Here is an 11,386-nt window from a genome sequence, read left to right as displayed (position 1 = left end):
TTTAGAAAGTTATGTAATTGCAGACCAGGAAAAAAAATATGACTGACTTAAACGTGCAGATTTCTTCACAGTCACACAGTGAAATTTTATTTTCAGTTTTATGATCACATTTACCATATTACTTTATTATCCACCCTACTGGAAGCTTGCATTGATATAGTGCCATGCTGAGAACAAGTGCTGATTTAGCCACCTACCAGAATCACCCATCACACATGCTCTGCTTTTAGTAAATGACTCTAATTCACTGCTGTGCTACTTCTGGAATCCATAACTAAAAGCAATCCCAGAGCTGCTGGAACAGCAAAAGAGAAAAACATATTTCAAGTACATTTTTAGTAGTTAGGATATTTTTCTATGTCATTGCTTAAAGTATAGAAATGTCTTGATTAGAGGGAATTAAATGTGTGGTGATAAAGTGACATCCAAATCCAGAAATCCATATGTGTTTATATGCATTATATATATACTGTATGGTATATATATATCTCTCAATGATTGATTATTGATATAGCAATGACAAATATATCAGTAATATATAAATGACAGATTGATAAACAACCAAATGTGAACAACCATTGTACTTGAAGGAGAACGTTGAATGTTGTACTGTGGAGGAGAGCACAGCAGGGCGCAGCTCACTCATTCACACTCCCTCTTCTCTCCATAGAACAGAACAATGTGACATACGAACTGCATAATTATATATATTGATGTGCAATTTTTTAAAAAATTTTTTTGCATTTTCAGAGCATGTAAGCCTGTACTGTCTTAGAGACCTAAAAACTGGAGATTCCTTGTTTGAGCTCTATGGGCATGTGATTATTTTACCTAACACTAAGCAGAATGACCTTAGCCCCAGCAAGCATGTCTGGTATGATGGACACTAAATATCCGGAATCCTAAAGTATGGTTGGCCCATGAAGCACAAAAAAACAAGTTCACTTCACTGATTTCCTACCCAGCCACATGTACTTATACTCCATCACCCACTTTCCACCCCAATCTATAGTCAAGAAGAAAAACATAGTATTTGGAAATGTGGAGCATGAGACTCTATTTTCTCTCCTCTTACATGAAATTACTGAATCTTGAGAGAATATAGAGAATAATCACATAACAGAGTTGCCAGTTGCATGTCATAGTCAGTAAGTGTTTTTTTCACAGCCCAACACAGAAAATCATAATAACGTCTTGACGCGTTTCGCAACCAGGCAGGTCCTTATTTGCAGAAAAGACAGGCAATGACCCATCTGCAATAAAATAACCTTACCTACTTAATCGCAATGATTTAATTGCACTCACCTGCCCTTGTTTTGAGGTGGAAAGTGCTATCTTCTTCCTTCTTCCCTTTCTGCTTTCCCTCTTTGGCCATCCTAATTGGCTTGGCTGAAAAAAGTCTTGTGCAGATGCATGGGAGTTCATTCAGTCATGGCAGCTGCAGAAACCAGAGATGTGTATGTGCAACTCAGGGAATTTTTAACAGATTAGGACGGTGATCAGACAGGTAAGAAAGCTTGTTGCAGAAGGGACCTGTCCCTTTGCGCAGTAAAGCCCTTCCTGATCCCAAAGTTTAGTTCTGCTTTTAAAAAAATTCTACTTGTGTTGGGCCTTTGCAAACTCAATTCCATAACCAGCAATATTGGCAAGCTGCTGGATGTTGCATTAATGGTGGATTGATATATTGATATACACCGTACTGTTGCCAAGTTACTCAGCTGAGATACAAATTTGGCTCTAGCTGGTATATCACTGTTAAAATTATGGACACATTGAGGTTCATTTACTAAAGCAGTTTAGATTGATCGTTTAGAAAAGAATTATAACTCTGCAAGGTAAAGCCATCCAAACATTTACAATCAAAATTCGTTTTTTTTTTTTTATAATTCTCTTGCAAATAATTGGGTATTCTTTGCAAACTGAATTTTCACCACATTCAAGTGAATTTTTCTTTATTCCTTTTTTTTAAACTTACTATAATTATACCTATTTGCTAAGTGAACAACCTAAACACCTTTAGTGAATGAATGCCACTGATTCCCTGTTACATAGATGTTACCAGTGAGTTTAATTAATAAGTCTAACATTGCAGATCTCAGGCTTTTTCTTATTTATTTCATTGAAGAAATGTAGACGCTACTTCATCATTGCAGAAATATAGAGAATCCCATAGAATAAAGTTTAATATATCAATGTAGTAAAGACCAGTTGGGAAGTGGGTGAGAGAAAAAAATCCTCACATTTTCATCATAGCAACACAGTCTACAATTTCTTCTGTATGGTAACTGTTTCCACAAATAACAAATATTAATATATACAGAACCCTTCATAAATTATTTAATCACAGCAACCTGCTAACTTTGTTGCAGCATTTATTCCTAATTGCACCATATGTGTAAATCTGGCCATATTTTTTCCTCCTACATAATTAAAAAAAAATCCAACACCTGTTATTTCTATGGAGAATTTTTTAATTACTTGCTTCCAAATAACAGCACCGGGAATGAAGATGCAGATGATTGTAATACTATGTTTTGATGTCTTGTTACGTTTTGCAGGTATGAGCAAAGTGCATTAGATGATGTCTGCTTTAAAATCCACTGTAACTGCTGATCGGAATCACTTTGTGGATGTATATAGGGACCATTAGGATGGCCATGTGGTGTGGGGCTGATACACATGGGCAGATTTTTGATAACTAAAGAATAACCAGTTTTATAAAAACTGCTCATCACTTATAAGGGACTGGATTTTTGGATTGGATCAGTGGTTAGTATGTTGCACATGCTGGTAAATATCGATGTTAAGTACACAAGTTGTATAGAGTGTACAAATAATTATTTATATCCAATCATATTTTAATTGTAATTTCAATCACCTTCTATAAGGAAAAAATGATTGTAAGGGCACATTAACCAACCTTATCTTTTATAGAAAAACTGCATAGGTAAGATTTCAAAATCCAAGCAACTGAAATTAGATTCTATGACTAAGCCAAGAGGGCAAAATCCATCAGAGTATGTTTGGTATGTAATATATATATTTATGTATATGGGAAGAGGAGTGTTTAGGTTGTGATGCTGGGCAGTATGTGCAGGAGAAGGGTGTGTAGGTTAGAATTGCAGGAAGTATGTGCAGGAGAGAAGTGTGGGGGGCTAGGAGGATGGCAGGCAGTATGTGCAGGAGAGTAGTGTGAAGGTCAGTATTGCAGGCAGTATGTGCAGAAGAGAAGTGTAAAGGGTAGGATGACAGGCAGTATGTGCAGGAGAGAAGTATGAAGGTTAGAATAGCAGGCATTATATGCAGGAGACTAATGTTGAGGTTAGGATGGCAGGCATTATGTGCAGGACAGGAGTGTGGGGGGTTAGGATGGGGGGCAGTATGTGGAGGTTAGGATGGTAGGCAATATGTGCAGAAGAGGCGTGTGGAGGTTAGGATGGAGGGCAGTATATGCAGGATAGGACTGTGGGGGTTTAGGAGGATGGCAGATAGTATGTGCAAGAGAGTAGTGTGAAGGTTAGGATAGTGAGCAGAATGTGCAGGAGTGTGTGTTTGTGTGTGTGGGGGCGGGGGGGTTGGGATAACGGGCAGTATGTGTAAGAAAGTGGAGGTTAGGATGGTAAGCAGTATGTGCAGGGAGGATCGCTGTGGTTAGAATGGCGATTGGTATGTGAAGAAGAAGTGTGTGGAGGTTAGGATGGCAGGCATTATGTGCAGGAGACTAATGTCAGGTGAGAAGTGTGGAGGTTAGGATAGTGGGCAGTATGAAGGAGAGGCATATGGACTTTGTGTACAGTATGTGGAAGACATTAATGTTGAGGTTATATTGGTGAGTAGTATGCACAGGACAATAGGATGTGAATGGGCAATAGAGAGAGAATGGTAAGCATAAGGGCACAAGAATGTTAGAGAGAAGGAGAAATCGCTACTGGAGCCAGAATAACCCATTGGCAAAATGGCAATATGCTGACAAATTGAAACACTTCTATTGTTAGGAATTAATGAAGAGCCCTCAAACTTTTTATAAAAATTCATCTTTTCACTTGACTCATTTCATCTTAGGATGACAGAACCTGATATAAAATATGCATTCATTTTTAGATATACAGTATGAACTTCCTAGAAAACAAATCTTTTTGTTTTCTTTTTACCAATGGATCTGGTTACAGCTGTTCTGATCACACATTTTTTAAACAACTGCATACAATGGATGTTGTTTATTCCAATTTATTGTAAACCTCTTAATTTCCTTTGTCCCATTGTGTTTGCTTTGTTTTCTGCAGTGCAGGTTGCCCCAGCATCATAGAATTGAAAATGGTTTACTGACTTCTTGCTGATAAAAACACTTTATCTTTGTGTGATGCAGCTGTTTTGCCTGGAAGCAGCAGAATGGAGACCCAGGGGTTTTGTGCAGCACACTGCAGTGCTTGTGAGGGCCAAAGCTGTTATTTTCACACCACAAGAAAGTCATCTGGGATGTGTTATATCATTGTAAGCAAGGATTCAGGCTACGTACTCCCCCTAACTTTCTTTCTTTCCCCAAAAGCGCAGTGCCTTTTCTCAGCAGATTATCAAGAAAAGGCTTTATCTGAAATGGCATTTACTGTCGTCTTCAAAATCTGTTTTGTATTGTATCTAGGTCTCTATTAGTTCTGGGTGCCGTTCTGCCTTATTCAACTTGGAATGTCCTATTTTTCCTTATAGCAGAAAACTAGACAGGTAAAAAAAATTAATATATGTATTTTATTTTTTTATGTATGGAGTATAAAAACCTGAATATGGCCTGTTATAAGCCTGTTGCAGTCCCTTTACAGCAGGGCTGGAGTGTAAAAGAAAGTAGCAGCTCAAGGATCCAATTATTACTGACAAGAAGCACGATGGTTGGAAGAGAAGGAAGAATGACTGAGAAATGAACTAATACCTGGCTGCTTCACCTTTCAGTGTCCAATCACAGATCAGGGCAGGTCTAGGGCAACCTGGATTCAGAGGATCTGGGTAAAATAATGATGATTGTCAGAATAAGGACATATACTGGTGGAAGAAAGTCCCATGGGCATACCCCTGGATTAAAACTAATTTTTGGAGCACTGGTTTTGTTGTATCTCCTAATAGGCTACAATAATTGTATCTTGTTTTTGGATGGTGTTCTGCCTACATTTAATATAAAGTATAGGAAGAACAAAAGTATCCATAATCCCTATGGCTCATAAACTATCCAAACCCCCCCCCATCCTCAGGCCTGTCATCTACCATATGGCACTGAGGTATTGGTGTTGGGGAGGGCATTATTAAACCCCAAAATTTACGAACTTTGGTGACTTGTTCTTCCTCTCTTCAAGGCACCTGTAGACATTTGCTGGTAACATTAATAGGTCATCAAGTATGTTTAGGGACAGCTACAGGTGACCACCAAGCAAGCAGCTATCTATAGACCAAAATTTCATAAATGGAATTTTTTATTCTATGCAGCAAATTTGGTCGTCTTGGCACCTTGCAAGTCAATGAGCATTTAAGCTTTACCAGCACTACAGCTTGGTTAAGGGCACATCTGGGCCAAATCTGGACAATGAAAGAGCAGTAATGCAGTAATGAGATATTACTTTGCTTTTGTACAAGAAGGAAAGTCTTTACAGGCGATACCTAATAAAAGCTTACTAAATATTTTTTACAGATGCATGCTTCTATGAAAACTACATTTCTTTTCTTCATGCAAATTAGAGGATGTTATGCAAATTTGTACATCTTTATATATGACAGGGAATGTTAACTTTCCTGAAAGCTTACTTATCTATATATATTTAGTTAGATAGAGGTATCACATGAAATGACTTTCCTTCTTCTGCCAATGGCTATGCCTGACATGGTACCACCTACGACTATGACCACTCTGCTTTGCCATTCTGCTTTGCCTACAGTTAGATATCCCTCTATTCAGCAAACTGCTGCTGTACATCAAAGCAGAAGACAATATGTCAACTTGGGGCATTTGCATTACTTTTATGTAAAAATGCATTTGAAGCTGAACTGAATAGGTCACAAATGCAGCTGTTCAATAATATTTATTTAAATGTATATTTTAATCCAGCAAATATTGGTACCAGAATGTTATTTGGATTCAGCCTCCCTAATACAGCAGTGCAGCAAACCAGGGAGAAGCAGCAGCAGGTCTGGCAGCCAATTAGGTGTGATGTATGCAAATATGATGAAGGAACATGCTGAAAGGAGAAGTAAGCAGGGTAGGCAAAGGAAGAGTGCTGAAAACAAAATTTGTCACACACTGAAATACAACTTCCTTTGCAAGAATTTTAAAAATCTAAATTAGCGTACTCACCAGAGGGAGAAGCCCAAGCGGTTGATGAATTTGAGTGTTTTTTTTAAAGTCATAATCCAGTGTGTGGAATTGTCTATGTTTTGTTTAACCCCCTAGCGGTTCATTTCTTTCCAGTTTTATATGTCTAAAAGCGGTACATTGTTTTTCATGAAAGTTTATTTTACAGTATAATATAATAGTATGAGTATAATAAAGTTTGAAACACAAAATATGTAAAATAATAAATTGAATAAATTAAAAAATCTATATATTTAAAAACATTTTTTACATTTTTTATTTTTTTTTTTAAATACATATTATACTCATACTAACATATATACTGCAAAATAAATGTTTTTGAAAACAATGTACTGCTTTTACACATTTAAATTCAATGTATTGCATTCAATACAGTTATTTTGTATTGAATACAATACAAATGGATTTTTGAATGTCCCGCCCCGATGAACTCCCCGGTGACTCATCGGATGCAGAAGCCGGCCGGAAGAAGAGAGAAGAAGACAGAGATTGTGGCGATAGATGACGCGGGATGCCGGCGGGTCAAGTAAGGTTGTATTTACTATTACCTCCCATAGGTTTACCAACCCTGAGTGTGACACGGGGTTACCGGTTTTAGCAACTTTTTTCTACCCCGAGTCACACATGGGGTTACCTCTAGGGAGGTTAAATGTGGAGAAGAAACAGGTAAGGGTAAGCTGAGTGAGCACAATATTGAGTAGGTCACTCTGGATTTCAAGTGGAACTAAAGTCTGGACTAAATTCCCAGGATTTTCAATTTCAATTTCAAGCCCATATATAAGTCATGTTATTGTTAAAGCATCCACCAAATATACCCTAACTGACAGCAGGCTGATAAAGGAGCTGCAATACACTATTGAGATGATCTCTTTTTTCTCCCACTTTTAGACTGAAAAGGTAAAAAAAGAGGAGATCCACATATACAAAAAGGCCACTTTTAGAGGCCACAGATGTACATGTTGTCTATATTTAAATGTACATTCTGAGAATATCTACAAAATTGGGACAAATTTAATTCTAATGGATAGATTGCAACTATTGCATACCAAACAAAATATGATCACATCCATTCTATTGAATCAGGCAATTTGGCCATGGCATGTAGGAATTCTTCATGACTATAATTCCATTAAAATTTCTTTCCTATCCTTTGATAAATTTCATGCTAAAGGGAAAGTGATCAAGATTAAAACCTATTTCAACAAGAAATGCATTGGAGATTGATGACTATTCTGAATGGGTTATATATATCACATTGGCTGATTGGAATGGATATTTTTAGCAGTAGTGATTCATAACTTCTATAGATTGGTATTATTTGTTATCAGCTTAGGATATATTAGGTGTACTATGATAGAATCTCACCCTTATGTGCAATAATGAAACATTAAATACAAAAATAGAGACAGAGATCTGGACTGATATATATTTGTATTTTTTCATTTTTGGACATCTCTCGTTTTATCTGGGTAAGAGAAAGTTTGATCTCTGTTAGGTTGCACTATGGAAAATCATGAAGATTTAACCAGAAATAGGAACGACTATCTTTGCTGATTCTAAAATGCAATATCATCTACCTTTTGGAAAAAAAAACAATGTCTTTCAGATGGAGAGGTTTGGCGTTTCTCTGGAAAAACATTTTTGTGTCAATGTTATTTTTGCTGTATGGGAATAGTATATCATTACATTACCGTCATTCACCAAACAAAAAATTGTGTGCATCTTTGAACCCTTTGAACGGACAATGTGGTATGTGAGTACAATACCAATTTGGTGTAGGAAAATTTGGGATTATTTTTCATCCGTTAACACCCTCTGCCTAATGGTTAAGAATAGTTCTTTTAATATTTCCCTTTCTGGATTTTGTACCTACCTGTCTTTTTTGTTACACTTGATGCCATACACATGCAATATCATGCACCTAATGATTTTCAACATAATTTGCGTAAGATTAAGAGATATATCTTTTGATAATATTATGACTATTATATAAAATATATGATGACTAGTTATGGGAGTGTTTGGGATGTGTTATCTCAGGTTGAATAGGACTATTTTATTGATGGTACATGAATATGAGTGGCATATTGGAAAAGTAGATACATGTTATATTTAAATTTTTTTGGACCATTTATGTTTTGTTTGTAGTAGCTCCCACATACCTCATAAAGTAGTGGTAGTTGTAGACATCTACAAAACATGTCAAGGCCTAACCTATTCTATTTTGTTATGTACAGAAGAATGATATGACTATATAATTATGATTTTATATGAATAAAATGATCCTATACAATCAGATGAGTTAGAAAATGATAGGCAATACAATAATACATTCAGGGTTCTCCCCAGGCCCTTTTAGCTGGGTGCACCACCCGGCACTTTTCAGCACCCACCCGGCTGTTTTTGGGTGGTTACCAAAGAGTTTGGTCACAATAAAGGGGCTGCCACCCACCTACAATTTCATCCCACCCGGCTTAAAAAAATTTCTGGGTTGAGCACTGACATTTAATATTTATTTTATAAAAATTCCCTACATAGCCACTGTTACATATCTAAATGTCTTTACTGCTTGAATGTTTAATTTATAAAATAGTTAACATTCTTTTTTCTAGGTTATTGGTGTAATGTTTCAGTCTGTTATGCCCAGATTGGCTAAAAACAAGAAAAATTGGTATTTTGCCACTACAAGACTCTTTAGTACCATTATCCACCTAAAGTATAACTGCCAAGGTCAAATTCAGCCTTAGCAGCTTCTACATGCATCAGTTAACCTGAAACTAATGCTGCAACACATTTGTCTTTCTGAATATTTTTTGTTTTGACTTTTAAGGACACTTAAGACTTTTATTTGGTACACAGTGTTAATACATACCTTTATCATGTGTGTATTGTAAGCTGACAAATGTTCAAAATGCTATATAATATATTTTTTTGTAGTTTTTAAGACATGAGAAGTAGGCATGATGTTAGTCTAATTCAAATTCCTCAATAGCCTCATAGTTTACCACTATAGGTTATTATGGTGATCACATAGTTTACAGTCATTGGTGTAGACCAATGGTACACTTGTGCTCCCCTGGATTTAAAATAAATTGTAGATCTGTGTTTTTGTTTTGTTTTTTACAGAGGTAACTATGCTGTTAATATACAAATTTCAAACTACTAGGTTTTTAAAGGAAATGTATGATATTCCAGAGTAAGCTCTGTTGGTATTTAGCCCTGATTTTTGCATAGGGCAAAAAATCAAATGAAACGTTTACCATTTTAATATTTTTTTTTTAATATTTCTTACAGTTGTGTGAAGGACATATGCCCTTTTTTACTCTGAAGGAGTTCCATGGTGTTTAATATAATTAAACAAGTGAATTTAAATTGCTTTGACAAAAGTATAGCACTTACATTTTTTTTAATTATAAAAAGTGATAAGTGATTATGTGTGTGTTATTTCTGTATTCTAATTTAAATTTTTTTGTAAAAGTTTCAGAAAGAAATAAAACACTTGATTAATTTTAAATTTAAGTTGTGTCATTAAGTAAATGAAATACATTTTAGGAATGTTATTTGCTTGAGTTTTTTTCTTTTGTATAATGTAGTAGAGGAATGTAATTAACTGACTACACTTGGGGTAAATACACATGGTATGCAGACATTTGATAAACACCTGCTTCTGTCAAATAAAGATATAATGCCACGTTTATCTATCAGGACAAGTGCTGCCTTTGGGGCATGTTATATGCATGAAATTTGATTTTTTTATTGCAAAGTTGGGACAAAATGAAAAGTGAGTTTAAGTGATTAGGAGAGAACATTGCAGAGAAGCTGGAAATAATCTTTAATGAAAAGTGGAAATATGCATTATATTTATGATGATTGTCTGAGCTGGGCAGTAATCCTGTATTGCCATATTTCCAGCATATGCAGAATCGAGAAGACATATTTAGAAGTGGAAAACAGCAATAATGTCTTAAAGTGGACTTAGACTCAAAAAACAAAAAGTCAACAGGAGGAACTACTAATTGTTAGTGGTGGCTGGTGGCTTTTTGGTTGAGCTTCACTCATGCACCATGTAGTGTAGAGCTCAGCCCTATGTGCAACACAGCAGGGGTGTAGTCTTAAAAAAAAGAAAAAAGGGCACGGGACGTGCCAGCCCCACTAGACCCCTGCCCGTGTCACTCAAAGGGGAAGACACCTCCCCCAGAATGACATCATGATACCAGAATCCACCCACTCTACCATCGCAGGTCTGAGCCTGTGGGAAAGTGGGCGGGTTGTTTCTGAACACCTGTGCCCACTCCCGAAAAAAGTGGGGGCACGATGTTCCCACCCGTGCCCACCCCACTACACCCCTGCTGCACAGCCAGCAGCCAGATGTGACATCTACGCACACACAGGAGTTACATTATCAGTTTCTATTCAATGGCCAGAAAAGATCCCTCATGTCTTAGTGATCATCATGAGGCCTTCCGAGGATGCAGCAATGACAGGTCCTGGATCTGTCATCACTGCAGGGTGGCTGAACATGAGTAAGTATGTGCCATAATTAGGAAGTAATGCTGTGCATACTTGCTGATTGTGGCGGAAGCTCACTGTCCACCAACGAACCTAGTTCTGCTTTTTAAGAGTACAAAAACTTTTCTGAGCTTTTTCCTGCCCTTTTGCCTTTACTCTGAGATTATTATTATTATTATCCAGTATTTATTTAGGGCCAACAAATTATGCAGTGCTTTGCAAAGTCCATAGTCATGTTACTAACTGTCCCTCAAAAGGGCTCACAATCTAATGTACCTACCATAGTCATATGTCATTAACAAAGTCTAAGGTCAATTTGGGGGGAAGTCAATTAATCTAACTGCATGTTTTGGAATGTGGGAGGAAACCGGAGTACCCAGAGCAAACCCACGCAAACATGAAAAGAACCTGCAAACTTCATGCAGATAGTGTCCCAGCTGAGATACTAACCTGGGACCCAGCACTGCAAAGGCCAGGGTGCTAACCTGATGTAAATTCTTTCTTTGCTGTATAATCATCCAGATCTAT

This window comes from Pyxicephalus adspersus, chromosome 4 (genome assembly GCF_032062135.1).
Source record: "Pyxicephalus adspersus chromosome 4, UCB_Pads_2.0, whole genome shotgun sequence".
Lineage (NCBI taxonomy): Eukaryota > Metazoa > Chordata > Amphibia > Anura > Pyxicephalidae > Pyxicephalus > Pyxicephalus adspersus.
The sequence above is the reverse complement of the archived record's forward strand: the minus strand, read 5'-3'. Positions refer to the sequence as shown.